Source organism: Mandrillus leucophaeus, unplaced genomic scaffold (genome assembly GCF_000951045.1).
Source record: "Mandrillus leucophaeus isolate KB7577 unplaced genomic scaffold, Mleu.le_1.0 Scaffold68, whole genome shotgun sequence".
In the NCBI taxonomy this organism is placed as follows: Eukaryota; Metazoa; Chordata; class Mammalia; order Primates; family Cercopithecidae; genus Mandrillus; species Mandrillus leucophaeus.
In genome coordinates this window covers 3,176,305-3,192,388 of record NW_012107363.1, presented here as the reverse complement: position 1 = coordinate 3,192,388, position 16,084 = coordinate 3,176,305, and the positions used below count along the sequence as shown (strand labels likewise).

Below are 16,084 nucleotides of genomic sequence, written 5' to 3'. Positions count from 1 at the left end.
GGCTAGGATGCAGGAGAGTTGGGTGCAGCGGCGGGGCTGGTCAGCGAGGAGCAGAGCCAGTGTACGCCTGACAGAACACAGGTCTGGAGTCCCTCAAGCCTCCATTTGAATCCTGGCCGTGTGACCTGGTCGAGTCCCTGGCGCCTGCACACGGTCACAGCCATAAAGAGGTGATGATGATCACCTCCGGCTGCAATTTGCTGAGATGAGACGGGCTGCCCGAGACGTGTCAGATGACTCCCAGCTTGCATTCGCCATGCTGACTACGGAGCACGGAGCCAGACAGACCAGGATGCTAATCCCAAGTCCAGGCCCCACTTATTATCTGCCTTGCCGTAGGCAGGTCGATGAGGCTCTCTAAGCCTCGGTCTCTCCACATGGGAAATGGGACAACAACACCTCCCAGGTGATGCCTGGGCTCTTAAACGCCTCTCAACAGACAGGACAATAATTGGCCCTAGGGGAGAAGCTCCACTGCGCACACAGCATCCTCCGCCGGGGCTCTAGCAGGTACCCAGGAACGGAGGCTCCCCAGAGGCTGGGGCAGATTCCTGATCATCCAGAGGGGGTGAGCGCTGGGAGGGCTGGGAAAGGCTTATTCCCACCTCCCTCCACCCCCACCACCAGGCTAGCTGCCCAAAGCCCCAAATGTGGCAGTGCTGGCAGCCGGCAGATGCAGGACCCGAGCCCTAGACACCCCGAGGGCAGGGGTGCACAAGAACAGATTGGGCCAGCCTGGGCCCTGCTCTCTGTGAATGGGGTGGAGCTGGCCTGGGTCTGCACGGATGTTTGCCAATGGGCAACGGTCCCCAGTTCTCACCAGAGCTGTCTGAGTAGAAGCCACAGCCCCACGTCCAGCAGGGGAGGAGGCTGAATGCCAGACACAGCCTGAGACCTTCTCCAGGGTGGGAGCCTTCGCAACCCCAGCGAGGGGCCTGGCCCAGAGCAGGTACTCACTCCCTGAGGCTGCTTAGCAGAGATAAGCGAGGAAAATGGGCCCCCTCAGGGCCCGAAACCATGTGTGACACACAAAGCATGGAGGGATGGGAGCGTTCAGCCCATGCAGGGAGGTGACGTCTCTGCAAAGGACAGGAGCTTCGCTGTGACCCACAGGACCAGGGATGGCAGCAAATGCCACCCTGCACTCCCTCTGAGGCAGGCCGGCCATCGAATGCTCACGGGCACCCTGCAAGGGTGGTGCTGTGGTGAGCTGTGTCCCTGTCAAGAGATATGGCCAAGTCCTAACCCCATAGACCCGTGAATGTGACTTTATTTGGAAACAGGGTCTTTGCAGGTGTCAGGAAGTTACGGTGACATCACGGTGGGTCCTCGGTGTCTTTAGAGGACGGGAATGCAGACTCACAGAGGGGTAGGCCATGAGATGATGGAGACAGAGAGCAGAGAGAGGTGTACCAAGGACTGCGGAAAACACTAGAGCCAGTAGAGGAGCCTGGGACACTCTCCCCACATCCCCCAGAAGAAAGCAGCCTGGCTTGATTAGGACCTCGACACCTTGATTAGGACCTCTGGCCTCCAGAACCATGGGAGCAAACATCTCTGTCATTTTAAGCCATGCGGTCTGTGGCACTTGGTTATGGCAGCCACAAGAAACTACTGTCGTCCCTAACTCTCAGGTCTTCACAGTGAGAAAACTGAGTCCCGAGACACTGAACTACTTGCCTGGGTCAGGCGGGCGGGCAAAGAGCATAGCAGGGGTCTGCCCCAGGCAGCCTGGGCATCTGGCTGCTCAGCCACCCTGCATGGTGACCCCAGCATCTGTCCACTCACGTCCGCAGCCAGCTTCTGCCACCCCCACTCCGTGTGTGCCCCAGAGTAGGAACTGTACCTGTTTGGCCTGTGGAAGCCCCAGGGTGCCTCCCAGGGCCTGGCACCTGCAGGGTCTGCAGAAAATGCCCACATCCAGACCTCAGGTCAGGGGTCACAGCTGGGAGGCCTGTGCCTGACGAGCATCTGTCTCATCTTGTCTGCTGGGTCTCACCCACCCACTCAGGGCATCAGCCGCTGGAGGCTCTGAGGTGGAAACAGCTTCCAGCAGGGCGTGAGTCAGTAATTAGCTGGTTCACAGCCTGGTGGCCGGAGCCTTCCACAAAGATGCTGCCCCCATCCCTACCTCCTGGAAGGCCAGCAAAGTGCCACTTAAGCGCATCCAGTTATAATTTCCTCAATGACACGTCTCAGGGCCCGGGGCCCGAGGGAAGGGCAGTGAGGGGTCAGTGTGCTGCCAAGGGGGCAGTGAGAGGCCCATCAGCATGGGGCACTGGACAGGGTGGCAACCAGGGCTATGGGTTCTGCATGGGTGGTGCCCCCAGGGTTGTTTTGAGAAACAGGCTACACAGCACACAGCCCACAGCCCAGGGCGCTCCCAGCAGGTGTGGAGCATGTGACGCTGAGGTGCTGGGTGCCCGTCGTGTGCTCTCGCACCCCCATTCAAGGAGCACAGCCTATGCTGAAGAGCCCGAGATGGGGAGGGCAGAGGGGCAGTGACGCCAAGCGACAGGGGCTTGGACAGGACAAGGCCCAGCCAGCCAGCAGGGAGGCTGTTCTGGAGCAGGAATCGCTCCTGGGATCTCCCGATGAGCCACCAAATTCTTAGTGCCCAGGGGCGGGCCTAGGGCAGTGGAGCCTCGTCACGGGGAGGCTGAAGGCCTCAGGGAAAGTGCGGTGAAAACAAGCAAGTCCCTGGAGCCCTGGCTGGCGGCCTCTGCTGACTGCTCATTGCCAGCTCCTTGTCCGCCTGGACCCGCCGTCTGATCCCTATCAGGGTGGAATGAGGCTCGGTTCCGGGGCCTCCTCATCAGGCTGTTTGCCAGCTCCGTCCACACCCACGGGCCAAAGGGCTGGGAAAGGTGGGTGGGAGAGACACTCTAAACCTCAGAAGAGTCATTCATCTGCTTCCATGGGATATAAGTCAATCTGGGACGAGCCCTCAGGGTTCTGTGTGAGCGATCAGACATTGGGCAGTTTGCACAGTGGCAGGTTCCGAGGGCAAGGCTCCCCCAAAGCAGTTCAGAGGGTCTCTGTGATGGGGGAGGTGGGGGATGGTGGCAGGGACCAGGGCAGGCACTGCGGGAAGAAGGGGAGGAGGCTTTGCCTGTGCATCTGCAAGGAGAGGGGGTGAGGCCACATGGTACACACCGCTTCCTCTATGGGGCTGGGACATCCTGCTTCCCTGTTGACCAACTCCACTCATTCATTCATTCTTTTACTCATCCCTTGTACATTCACTCATTCCCTCCCTCACTCATTCATTCTGCCACTTCCTCACTCACTCATTCCTCCCTCACTCGTCCGTGCACTGATTCGTGCGTTCACTCACCCAGCCCTCGTTCCTCCCTGCTCTGGCCCGTATGGCCTCTGAGCTTGCTGAGCTGCCCCCACTGCCCTGCGCCACTGGCCCAGCTCCCAGGGTGCCTACTTCAGGCTCAGCTTGGGAGGCCTCCCGAGTCCCCGGTTCCCACTGCCCCGAGCCCTGCTCTCTGCCTGCCGTGCGTCTGCTCCTTGCACACACACCTGCTGCCTCCCGGCATCTCCTCCACTGGGTTCTGTGTCTGCTTTACTGCGCGGCCCCTCAGGAAGACCAACACATTGCAGGAACCCAGTAGCATGGGTGGCAGCATGAAGGGACAAAGACCCACAGCTGTGCACCTTCTTGGTGCCTACAGCTCCAGCAGATGTGGAGTCACGCTCCCCAGGGGCACACAGGCAGCTGGGAGATGTGACTGAGGTCAGCCTGACCCCAGGACACTCCAGTTTCAAGCCTGGTTTGGGCCCCAGTAGCTGGCCGGCGTGCCGGGGGACACCGGGAGGCGGAGAGGGGCGAGGAGTCTCCACCCACCTCAGGAAGAGCTCTATGTGGACCACGGCTGGTGCGATCTTCTCCACCACGTCGGCGATGAAGTTGAATTTGTAGCGCGGGCTGCTCAGCTGGCGGAGACCTGCGCTGGCGGGAAGGGCCAGGTGTGTCAGTGAGACCCTGATACCGCCAGCTCCCAGAGGCCTATGCCCAGGGGGCAGGAGGAGGAGGCTCTTCCTGAGACCCCTGTCCCGGTTCCCAGCCAGCCTCAGCCCACACTGAGCCCGTTGGGGACCCCCTACCCCACAGCAGTGCAGTGACACCAGGCATTTGGGAAGGGGGCTCGCCCACCCTGAGAATGGTTAAAAAGGCTTCCACGTTCTGGGCTTCCTCAGCCCTCTCACGGGACCCTGCCAGGCTGGCCAGGAGGCTCAGAGAGAGGTTAGGACATTGTCCTGGGCCACACGGGAGTGAGGCTGGGGCCGGATCTCGGGTCCGTCCCCCGGGCCTTGTCTGTTCCCTCATGCTGCAGCAATACCCTTACAGGAGAGAACGGGCCCTCTCCTCATGGGCTCCAGCCGGTCCCTCCGAGCCCTGGGGCTAGAGCAGTGTCCAGGCGGGGGTGTAGTGGAAGACCCCTGGGTGACCTTTATGAGCTACCCGGGCCCGGACACAGTGTGGCCCCTCTGGGCCAAAAGGGCTGCCAATTTCTGAGTCCACAGGGCCCTACATCGGTGTCTAACTTGGCCACACCCCAGCCCAACTGGCCAGATGGTTCACTAACTTCTCTGGGCCCTTCCCGGGCTCAGATTCCTGCTGCCGTCAGGAGTGGGGGCTGTGGCTGCCAGGACCACAGGCCTGAGGCATGCGGTGGCACGGGGCCCACAGACCTCAGGGTTCCCTGCATGGGTCTGTGCCAGGATCTCTCTGGTTCCCACCATCTGGAACGCACACTGCTCAGCCTCGCTTGTGGTTCCCGGGCCCCGGAATGAGACTGGGCTGGAGGCTGCACACACTAGGGGTTCGGCTGGGCCTGTCTGCTTTCTAGCTGTGTGGCCTCAGACAAATCACTTCGATTTTCTGGGCCTCAACTCCTCCTCTGGAAAATGGGACTGAAGATGCCCTCCTACCACATCTGTGGGAACTGCGTATGGAGGACTGCAAACTTCGAGTCCCTGCCCGGGGGGCTACCCACCCACCCGGTACCCAGCCACCCAGCCACCTTGGCGATGGGGAGCAAAGAGGGCTCAGTCCATAATGTCCAGCTTTGCAGCCCACGTTCCTCTTGATCTCTGGGAAGCGGCCAAGCATGGGGACCGAGGGAAAATCTGGTTTTCTGGATCATCCAAAGGCACGAAGGTACCATGGTGGATGCCACTGTGGGGGCAGGGCCCCGGCTGCAGTCCATGCTGCTGGATGCCACTGTCGGGGCAGGACCCAGGCCGTGGTCCATGCTCCAGGAATCATCACGGGGCAAACGCAATCCCCAGGCACATCCCAATTCATTTCCCCAACTCTCCGGGGGCAGCTGGGGGAGGAAACTTTGCCTCTATTTTAAAGGTGGGGACACTGAGGCTCCATAAGAAGAACCGCTCTGCCCACGGACACGTGACTGGGAGGGGAGAACCAGGATCTGAATGCAGGCCGCAGAGCTCCTTTCCCTGGGTGCCCCCACCTCTGCCTTGCGGCTCCCCAAGGCCCTGAAGAACCCTTTAGCCTGAGCTGGGACCTGGGGGGTTGGCTCGAGCTCTGGTGTTGGGTCTCCCAGACTTCCGATGTCTGCCTCTCAGCCGGCCCGCAGGCACCAGCCACACCAGCGCTCGTCCACTTCAGTCAGCCGGAATCAAAGGCCGCCTGTCTGGGGTGGCTAGAGCCTGGCTGGGAGACGCGCCGGCCACCACGAGGCTCCTCATAGATCAAACTACTGCGGCAGAGTGGGGTCTCAGGTTCAGAGGTCACGTTAACAAGCACCCCAGGGGCAGGGCCTGCTGTGGGCCCAGGGCTCTCTGTGCCCACGTTTGCTTCCATGAGGGATGTGCTGCTCTGCTCCACACCTACAAAGCGGGCGGCTGCCTTGGTGAGGTGAAGCTGCTGTGCGGCCCGAGAAAGCAGCCCAGGCCTGTCCGCTCCTCCTCCCTGCCCTTGGGAACTTGGGTTCATTTTCTAGCCCCCAAGTAGAGAGGAAGGACACCAGCCACAAAGCCTGCTGCCCTGGTGAGGTTCAGAGCTGCTTCAGAGCTCTCACAAGATGCCCTCAGACCAGCAATTCCCATGACCCAGAGGGACCCCAGGGCAACCCCCAGGCCCAGACCCTCCTCCCTCCACCAGGGAAGACTCAGCGGGTCTGCTGCTCCCCTGCGTGCCCTGGGGCCTGAGGCTGGCGCCCCATGTGCCTCACCTGAGGAGAAGCACCAGGGCATGGGCACAGCTCCCAGTCGGGACCGTATCGCCTCTCCCACCACGTGGCCTTTGTCCGGCTGCCGACTCAAGTTTCTGCTCATCGCCCACTTCTCTACACCTCCACCTGCACGACCTCTCTCTGCTCTCCCTACCAAGATGCTCTGGCCTGTCCTGGGCCCGGCCCTAATCCTGCCTCCTCTAGGCAGCCCCCCAGCAGCCCCAGCTGGACCGAATCTGCCCCACTCACAGCCTTATTCAATCCGTGCGTGCAGGGTGCCTTCCATGTGCTCCCCGTGACGGCTGCTGGAGACACAGTGGTTCAGCTGGGGGCGAGGGTCAAGTCAGCAACCGACCAGTGACAGCACAGCATCACCAGGGATGAGGCAGAGGGGAGCCCGGCGTGGGGTGGCTGAGTGCAGAGGTGCCCTGACCCAGGCCTGGAAGAGCCCACGGGCAGGGGCACAGCACATGGAAAGCCATAGGCTGAGCCCACATTGCCTGTGCAGGCAGCCACGGCAGAGGGGTACCTGGGACCAGTGTGAGCACAGCAGAAGGAGGAATGCCAGCGCCTCTCCTCCCACAGGTGATTAGAAAAGGCTGCCTTCCTGTGTGTCTCCATCCTGGACTCAGACACTCCATCACCCAGGGCCAGAAAGTTCTCTCGGCCGCAACCTGTCCACCCCCTGCTTGACCTGGCCCAGGTCTCACCACGGGGGGCGGCAGAGCTGGGGCCAAAGCTGAGCCCCTGGACCCCCTCAAGGCCCTGGGCTGCTGGGCCCCTGAACTCTGACCCAGCAACCTGAAGATCTGCACGGCACTGCGGTCTCCACTGGAAGGACTTTCTCCCCAGTGTGGTCTCCCAGAGGTTACTTAAAATAGGTGCCACTCGATTTTAGAGGGGACGATTCGTTGTTAAACCCTCTGTAAAATACTCATTAAGTAAAAACCTTGCAGGAAACATCGGAATTCTACTACATGGTGGTTATTTGGGGTTGGGGTGAAGTTAGAGTGACTTTTTTTCATTTTGCAAAGAGAAAACAAAACAGGCCGGGAGAGCAAGGCCTGAGACAGAAGGGCCGTGGGGCTGCGCTGGGAGGTGGCCCATTTCCCACAGAGTCTCCAAAGAGAAGCCCGCATGTGCCCACCCCACACCCCAGGCTCCTCTGGGACAGAGACCGTCTGGTTCGCCTCCACACCCCAGTGGTAACCAACACACGGTGAGACATTTCAGAAGGAAGGGATGGAGCGGGCAGGAGGGACGGAGAGAGGAGGGGAGGAAGACAGAGAGCAGGGAGAGAAGTTCAAGGGTGCCCTCCTTGATGCTGTCTGAGCCAGCACACAGTAGGTCTGCAAACAGCACCCTGAGGAAAGAATGTGGGTCAGCTGATTAACCAAGTCTCCCAGCAGCCTCACAACAGCAGCAGCACTGGCCCATTTTATGGCCCAGGAGACTGAGGCTCAGAGGCGAAGATCATTCACTGAGGGAGGACAGGCCTGGTGCTGGCCCAGGTCTGGTGGATTTCAGGGTCTGGGCAACCCCAGAGCCTGGGGCACCCGTGCAGGGCCCCACCAGGCCCTGTCCCTTTAAGCGGACCTCGGTGGGTGGTGGGGTGGGGGCAGGGGCCTCCGTGCTCCAGCTCCTCCTCCCAACACGCAGATGAATCAGCCATGAATCAGGGCAAAGGAGGACGCGGTTCCCACTGCCTCTTTCCACAGGAAAACCGTGGGCCCCATGGCTGGGAAGCAGACTCTGTTTATTTGGGGTTTTTTGACAACCTCCACCCCCACCCCATCCTCGAGCCAAAGTTCTGAAGTCAACAGTCGTCAGTCTCAACCAGATTCAACAGTCAGTCTCAACCAGATTCAGCCGTCAGCCTTTTTTTTTCCCTCAATAAACTGGAATCTAAAGGCCCCAGAAGTTTCAGTCGGGAAAACCCTGACACAGAGCGAAGCAATCAAGGCTCAAGGCTAGGTGTCCAGTGTCACCTCCCAGGAGAGGAAGGGGCACAGCAGGGCGCGGGGGAGACAAGCAGGGTGCCAGGGCTCCAGCTCCAACAGCCCTGCCTGACGGAGCTCTGAGGAGTCCTGGGGGACTATGGCCGACCCTGAGGGAGGACCACGTGCTGGCTCTGGACAGTCATAACTGCCATGGAGCAGATGGTGACACTGAGGCCGAGATACCCCTCGGGGTTACCTTGTGCTGCTGCATGGCATGTGCACTGCGTAACTCCAGGCCCTTATTGACAAATATCAGAGTGGCCAGCTTCCCTGCAGTTGTGCAGCGCACAACCTGCCCAACTGTATGCATCAGTCCCTCTAGCACATAATGTGCAGAGCTGGGACCAACACTCAGTTCTGTTCCTCCATCTCTAAGGTCCCTGCCCCTTCTTTTATTGCCCTGTGCAATTAGCAGGCCCCTCTGTCACCCAGTGGTCAGCTGTGAGCTGGGGATGGACAAGCCATAAGTGGATAGCCATGGGTCCCAGGCTGTGACCATCTGTCCATAACAGTGACCATGGTCTACAGACCAGAAGGCAACATCTTAGCAGGGCATTCAAGGCCTGGGGTGTCCTGGTCCCATTGACATCTGCAGCCTCACGTGCTGCCACTCTCCCCTGTGGATCTCGGCTCTAGTTCCTGCACACACAGGCTCCTAAGTGTCACTGTGCCTTTGTACATGTGGTTCCCTCTGCCAGGAATATGCCCTTCCTGTCATTCCTCAGGACCCAGGCCAGCAGCGCCACCTCTGGGGAGCCTACCCTGACTCTGCAAGTGCAGTGATCCACCTCTCCTTCTGGGCCCAACAGCACCTCATACCCTTCCCAAAGCTGGTACCCTTCCCAAAGCTGGTCCCTTGGGGGTGTGCCTATGGCCTGCACCCCTGCACCTGGGCTGGACCTGGCCCGCAGCAGCGGGCAGGAAGCGAATGAGGGAGCGAATGAATGCTCTTCAGAGACAGAGGAGCCATTCCAGGGGCCCGCTCGACAGCCCCCAGCCCCGCCCACCACAAGGGGCTGCCTCCTTGGTCTAATTAGTTCCCAGGACAGCTTCCTGTGTTTTTCCTCCTCTGGAAAATTTGCCTGTCCCCTAGTGAACTGTGCGCCCCCCACCCCCAGCCATGTCCCCAAGTGAACTGTGCCCCCACAAGCCTCAGGTCCAGCTGTGGCTCCCCATGGGGTGGATTCTGCTGTCTGCCACCCTCAAGCCCAGGGACGTGTCCATGTGGAACGCAGGAGGGACGAGGGCTGCAGTCCAGGCCCAGAGCAACCCGCTGCCTCCCCCTCCATGGGCCACACCTCGCAGGCGGGACCCGATCTGGGCACGGGACATCAGGCTGGGCTCTGAAGTTTGTGATCTCATTGAATTCTTGCAGCAATTCTGCAAGACAGGAACTGAGTCCATTTTACAGGCAAGGAAACAAGGCTTAGAGAGGTCATGGGACCTGCCCAAGGTGCACAGCCAGGCCCTGACCTTGGCGCTTCCCCTGCTCCGTGCTGGCCCTTGGCAAATGTGACAGCCTGTCCAGCCCCAGGGGAGCTCAACCTAGACCCATCCTCAATGTGGGGCCAGCCTGGCTCCTCTGGCTGTGAAACTCCACACCCAGCTGGGCCGCGGCCAGCCCCTTGGAGGATGAGGAGGCGTTGCCGCCAGCCTGCCTGTGATTTACCAAGAAGGCTGGTCCTTGTGCACAGTGCCATGGGTCAGGCAGGCCTCTGAGCATCCATGCCACTGAAGGCAAGGAAGACAGCCCCTGGCCCTCCTCTTACAGGAAGCCCTCACTGCCTTGACCGGGGCCAATGAAACTCCCTCCGGCAGGGCCAGCACATGACAGCACCTCCACAAACACCGCCTTCCAGCTCCTTCCCTTCCTCGACCCCTCTCCCTCACGCTCACAAACTCCACTTCTGTAAGACACGTCCACCTGCCATCCTTTCTTCACATCAACTTCTATGAGCCCGGCCCCGTGCAAAGCACACTCAGTCCATCATCTCGTTTGTCCAGTGACCAGTGAGGAGGGCCCCACTGTTATCCATTTCACAGATGAAGAAACTGAGGTGCAAAGAGCTTCAGAGACTTCTGGAGTAGAGCTGGGACTCCGCCCTGAGCAGCCAGACATGAGGGACAGAACTGGGTCCCAGTCCTGGAGCTCTGCCCGTTGTGTGCTGGAGCAGGGTAACGCACACAGGTGGGCAGGCTGTACACTGCACAATCCCAGGAGTCACCCGCTGCCCCTGCAGTAGACCTGGCTTTCAGCTTGGGGAACATAGGGACGTGTCCTCGCCATGTCTTGGCTGCACAAAGGACAGGGGTCTATGATTTTAAACCCTGTCTCATCCACTAGTCCACAAACACCCTCATCAAAACTAAGTAAGGCCTCACTTCCCCAAGGTACTAGGGGCCTGCCTGGTATTCAGAGCATTGGTTGGGGAACCAGGGGACCTGGGCTCAGGGCAGATCTGTCCATCCCTACCTGAGTGACCGAGGGCAGCTTCCTATAGCTCCCTGAACCCTTTCTCATACAGAACCAGGATATCAATACCCCAGTGATGTGTTGAAGGCTTTGTGGGCCTGGAACACAGCCCAGGGTCACACCCTTGACCCTTGTAAAACCTGGTGACCTCCCTCCCTCAAAGCAAGCCTGGGTGGAGGGCATTCAGACCACCTGGCAGGCCCTGGTGAGCCTGTGGGAGGCACAGGCCCCCTTGTACCCGCCTCTCTACAACTGGATGCCACCACCTCCAGAAAGCCCTCCTGACCTAGCCCTCTGTCCATTCTGAAGGTGGTTTCGTCCTCTTCTGGGCTCCATGCATTGCCATTGGTCCCTCACAATGCAGGATGGGGGTTTCACAGGGATCTGTGGCTGTGGTGATGTGGGCAGGAGGCAGTGGTTGGGGGCACCAAGCCTGCGAACCCTCCAGGAGACTATGCTTAGTCCTGAGGCTGTGGGAGTCATGGCCCAGCTTTTAGCAGGGAAGTTCCGGGGTCTCGCCAAGTCCCCTCAGGCCGCTGTGTGGGGCTTCATGGGAGGGCAGTGGCCTGCTGGGGGAAGACTGCAGGCTGGCAGATGGGGTGCGGGTGCATTTGCTAGGCCAAGCCCTAGCAGGAAGGGCAGCTGCACAGCGCCCTGGTCTCAGCTCCAGTCCGGCTGGACTCCTGGCTCCTGGCAGCCTTGGCAAAGGCTCTTGGCCAAGCAGCTCTGCCGGCAGTTCCAAGTCCTCCAGTGCGGCCAGATGCTGTGGCTCAGCCCTGCTGCCCCAGCGGGAGTGGGCGGGGCAGGAGGGGAGGTGTCATCTTGCCTGAGTGGTCCCAGATGCTGAACTCCAACGCATGTGCAGCCCCAGGAAGCTGCTAAGAGGATTACAAGTCAAAAGTCAACCCAAGTTCTTCAATAAATACAACCGGGAGATGCCGTCAGAACCTGCTTGGGGTTGCACAATAAAAGCCGATGATTAAATGCCACCTTGTAAACTGCCCCAGGGCTCTACATTCTGAGCGCAAGGCTGGCTCCAAGGCCTGTTTGTCTGCAGCCAGAGGAGAGCTGCATGGCCTCAGAGCGCTGGTTATGCGCAAAAGGCAACCCTTCCCCACACAGGCCCTCAGAAACGCATTTATCCCCGCTTTTACCACGAGGACGGACATTTATCCGCTCTGTGCAACTGAGCTGCCTTAACGTGGACCTGAGAAGATGCAAGGGTTCCCCTGAGAAGTGGTGATCCTCCGTCACTGAAGGTACGCAAGAAGGACCCCGAAGGTTATAGGAGATTCACACATCACATGGGCCCTTGTCTCATTTCATGTCTACAGAGGCCACACATCGGCCCAGGCCCCTGCCCTGCGACGCTCTGAGCCTGGAGGAGATGGAGATCACGCAGAGAAGCTGACCGACAGTCACAGCTGTGTGCAGGGCCCACTGGAGACCCTGGGTGTGCTCACCAGGCAATGAAGGACGACTGGGCACAGTGGCCAGGGCAGGCGGCTTAGGGGCGGTGAGACATCCAGGAGAACCCACCACACGAAGGCGAGGGAAGGAAACTCCGGGTAGTGGGCACTGTGCGTGCAAAGGCCCCGAGGTGGGAAAAAGACCAGTGAGGCTGGAGCACAGGGGATCAGGAGACAGTGGGAGACAGCACCGAGGGTGGTGTGGGCCAGGTGGCAGGCGCAAGGCCCTGTGAGTCAAGGTAAGTGTTGGAGTGCCTTGCAGGGAAGCCTGCAGGTGACGGGCAGGACAGATTGACCAAGGTGATCCTGGCTGCTGTGTGAGAAGTGATGGAAGGGAGGATGGTGGGGGGAAGTCAGAGCGCCCCAGGAGACATTTTGTGGGTGAGCTGAGAGGACTCCTGGGGCACAGGGGAATGAGGGGTAGAGGGGAGTGAGGGGCGGAGGGGAGTGAGGGGCGGAGGGGAGTGAGGGGCAGAGGGGAGTGAGGGGCGGAGGGGAATGAGGAGCAGAGGGGAATGAGGGGTGGAGGGATGGAGGGGGTCGAGGCTCCCCACTGAACATCCTGGTGCTCCTCTCAGTGGGGCTGGGAGAGTGGAGACCAAGGCTGCTCCACAGGCATCTCCACACAACTCTAGCTCAGGAGACACCTGAGGGCTGGAGATAGCGCCCAAAGGCCCAGCACCTGGGGAGGACTTAATGGCAGCTGAGCTCACAGGGAGGGGCGCGGTGAGAAGGGACCAAGGAGACCCTCCTGCCTACAGAGGGTGAGAGCAGGTGGAGGAGCTGACACGGGGAGGGGAGAGGAGAGCACAAGCAACCTTATCCCACAGGAGGCTGCCCTCACCAGGCAAGACTTCCTCCCAGAAATGCCCGGCAGCGCCTGGCACACCACTAAGTGTGGCCGGCACCCAGCAACTTCTGGCCAGGAGGGCGGAAGCCTGGCTACGCTGCTGGAACACTCCGTGGAGGCTGAGCGTGATGGAGCCGGGGGCCCAGGCCTGACCCGACTCCCAGTCTCGGGGCCCTGCCACCCCTGCAGAGGAAAAGCCCCACAGAGCATAGCCTTCAAAGCCAGCTAGACCCAGACCAGGCCCAGCTGGGTCACTTCCTGACCATGTGACCTCAGAGCAGTCCCTCAGCCTCCTTGGCCTCCGGCAACACATCTGCGCTGCCTGGGAAAGGACCAGGCTTGCCGTGGGAAATGCGGCAGGACTGGGGAGAGGCCGGGCACCTAAGGCTCCACAGGGAGTGGACTCTGCGTGTCACCCTGCCGAAAGCTGGGCGTCCAAGGTCCCCGTGCACCGGGCTACAAAGGCAGGGCTGCACACTGTCCACAGTGTGAGCGGCGCCCTGAAGATGGCCAGCAGCCTCCCGCCTGCACGCTCTGCCTCCCCTCCCCATTGGGCCCCAGCTCCCCACCACCTCCCTGGCTCCATGGGCTCTGGTGGTGACAGAGCTCTCAGGTCCTGTGCAGGTCTCTGCCTTGCCCATGCCCTCCCGTCCTCCCCATCCTTCCCTGCGCAGCTCCCACTCCTCCTCCCCAGCTTGGCACAGAAGCGCCTCCTCTGGAGAACCTCTCCTCACCTTGCCGGGTGAGACAGATTCGGGCTGGTCACCACAGTGATAACAACATGTGAAATAGCGCGGTCTGGGGTCGCCCATCAGGCAAGGGGCGTGTGCCTTTGTGCCTGGCAGCAGCTCTCCTGCAGGTGCTGCTGTCACCCCCGCTTCTCATCTGAGGAAACTCAGGGTGAGTAAGTGGTCTAAGGTCACCTCATCGGGAAGAGGCGCGCTGGGACCACAGATCCCGGAGCACTGAGGCCTCAGCCCGTGACCCCAAGCTCGTGGCCGTCTCCTGGCCTTCTGAGCTCCCCATGCACCTGTCTGTGGGGATCAGACTATTTTCCTCCTCGCACCCTCCCTCTGTCCCCTTGATGGTCTGTGAGGCTTGAGGGCACCAACAGGGTCTGCTACATGGCTGTGCCCTGTCACCAGCCTGGGGCCAGCCAGGCACACGGAGAAGGTGCCTCACGACATGGACTCCAGGACTCAGTGAGTGTCTCGGAACATCCAGGCTGCCTCCAGCTCCCTGCCAGCCCTGAGCCCTGCAGCCCTATTCTCATAGTGCCTTCCACGGTGGGGAGCAGGGTGGGGAGGCGGCCCCCATCCACACAGCTGGGCTGCAATGGGCAGACCCAGGAAAGGCACCCCGGCACCAAGCCCCAATGTGATGAGCCACCGTGACGGTGCAGCAGGTGTTGAGTCAGTGACGTCTCTGAGACCCCGCAGCCCCACACTCGCACCCCTCAGCTTCCTGGGCAGTCTCAACACAAGCCAGACCTCATCACCCTCACCCCCATGATGGTTTGAACGTGTTCCCTCCAAAACAGAGGTGTTGCCCATGTGATGGTATGAAAAGGTGGGGAGTTAGGAGGTGATGAGGTCACGAGGGTTCCTCCTTTCCAGCATGGGCCGAAGCTCCGTATAAAAGAGGCTACAGGCAGCATCGCGCTTTGTCCCTGCCTGCACTTCTGCTGTGTGAAGACGCGGCTTCCTCCCTTCTGCAGAGTGCAGCCCTCACCAGACAACCGAGCCTGCTGGCACCTTGGTCCTGAACGTCCCAGCCTCCAGAGCTGTGAGAAATACACCTCTGTCCTGTATAAACTGTCCAGTCTCAGGTGTGTTGTACCAGCACAAGACGGACCAGGACTCCCTGCCAAACCCTGCGGTGACTCTTCCACATAATCCTAGCTAATCCCGAGTGATGCTTCCCACACGGGGCTCCCAGGAACCCCAGTGTGCTGGGAGGAGGACATGTGTGTTCTGCCAGAAAAGAAGAGCTCTCTGTGGAAATTCTCTGGGGAACTCCTGGGTTTTATCAATTGAGAACACTGCAGGTTTTCTCAGAACCTCTGATAGATTGAGCCTGTAAGTCTCCACTACAGGAATAGAGCGCTCAGTTTCCCAACCTTTTTAGACCATCAAAACGCTTGGAATTGTATTCAGAGGACCGCAGAAAAATTAGGAAGCCCTCTGCAGGCTTCCCAGGTGCCCTGGCAGGTGGTGCTCCCCATGGTGCTCCTGAGGCTCCAGGGAGCCTGTTCTGGCGGCTACTGCATCTCTCCCTGCCACCTGCAAGCTGATGGCACGCAGGGCCCTGATTCCTAACCATGAACCTGGGGCCCAGTGCTGGTCTTCAGTGAGCCCCTGTCTGGCCACAGCAGAGCCTGCCTTCCTAAGAAGCACCCCAAACAGGGAAAAAGGTACAGCAGGTTTTCCAGCATTTTCCTCCACGCACAGAGTCAACCTGCACAGTGAGATGCAACTCAGAGCCGACTGCCTCAGGGGAGGCTGTTCTAGGGTCTGACCCCGACATTCTCTCCCCCAGGCAGCCTCTTCCTGGGGCGCCCTAAGCAGTTCAGGGACCTGCAGCCCGACCCTTCCCACACAGTCCTGTGGAGACATGCGCTCCACCACAGTCGCAAGGAAAGAAGGCATCACCCAAGAGGGCACCAGGCTGGAGATTTAGGGCAGAAAAGAGTGTCCTTCATCCAATACCCAGACAGAGCAGGGGTCCGAGGACCAGGGGAATGGGCACGAGACATCAGTTCTGAAGAGACCAGAGCTGGAGACAGTCCTAGATGAGGCCCCTCGGGTGGCCAGGAGACCACCGGGTTTCCCTTTTGACTAATTCTGTGACCTTGGGGACAGCGGTTTACCTTTCTGGGCCTCAGTTTCTTCATCTGAAAGACCAGAGGGCTGGTGGGATGATTTCTGAAGGGCCACCCGGTGGTGCCCAGGGAAAGACGACCTCGAGCTCGGCCCTAAGTCCCGGCCTTAGTTTCCCCAAGAGAAAGAAGCTTCACTTCCTCCCCGGCCCCAGAGCGCTTACCCAGCGGGCAGGCGCCCTTCTGCAGCTGGCGCACGGGC

At 60.2% G+C, this 16,084-nt stretch overlaps 1 protein-coding gene across 1 annotated transcript in view; it reads right to left on the bottom strand.

Moving 5' to 3' along the window:
- Window positions 1-16,078, bottom strand: part of HTRA3 (HtrA serine peptidase 3) — a 37,070-nt gene extending 20,992 nt beyond the window's left edge. The window contains exons 1-2 of the mRNA XM_012002173.1: window positions 16,047-16,078; window positions 3,857-3,956 (exon numbers count right to left, since the gene is read on the bottom strand). The gene's annotated coding sequence lies outside the window, so the exon portion shown is untranslated. The remainder of the gene's footprint in view (window positions 1-3,856; window positions 3,957-16,046) is intronic.
- Window positions 16,079-16,084: the final 6 nt, after the last annotated feature.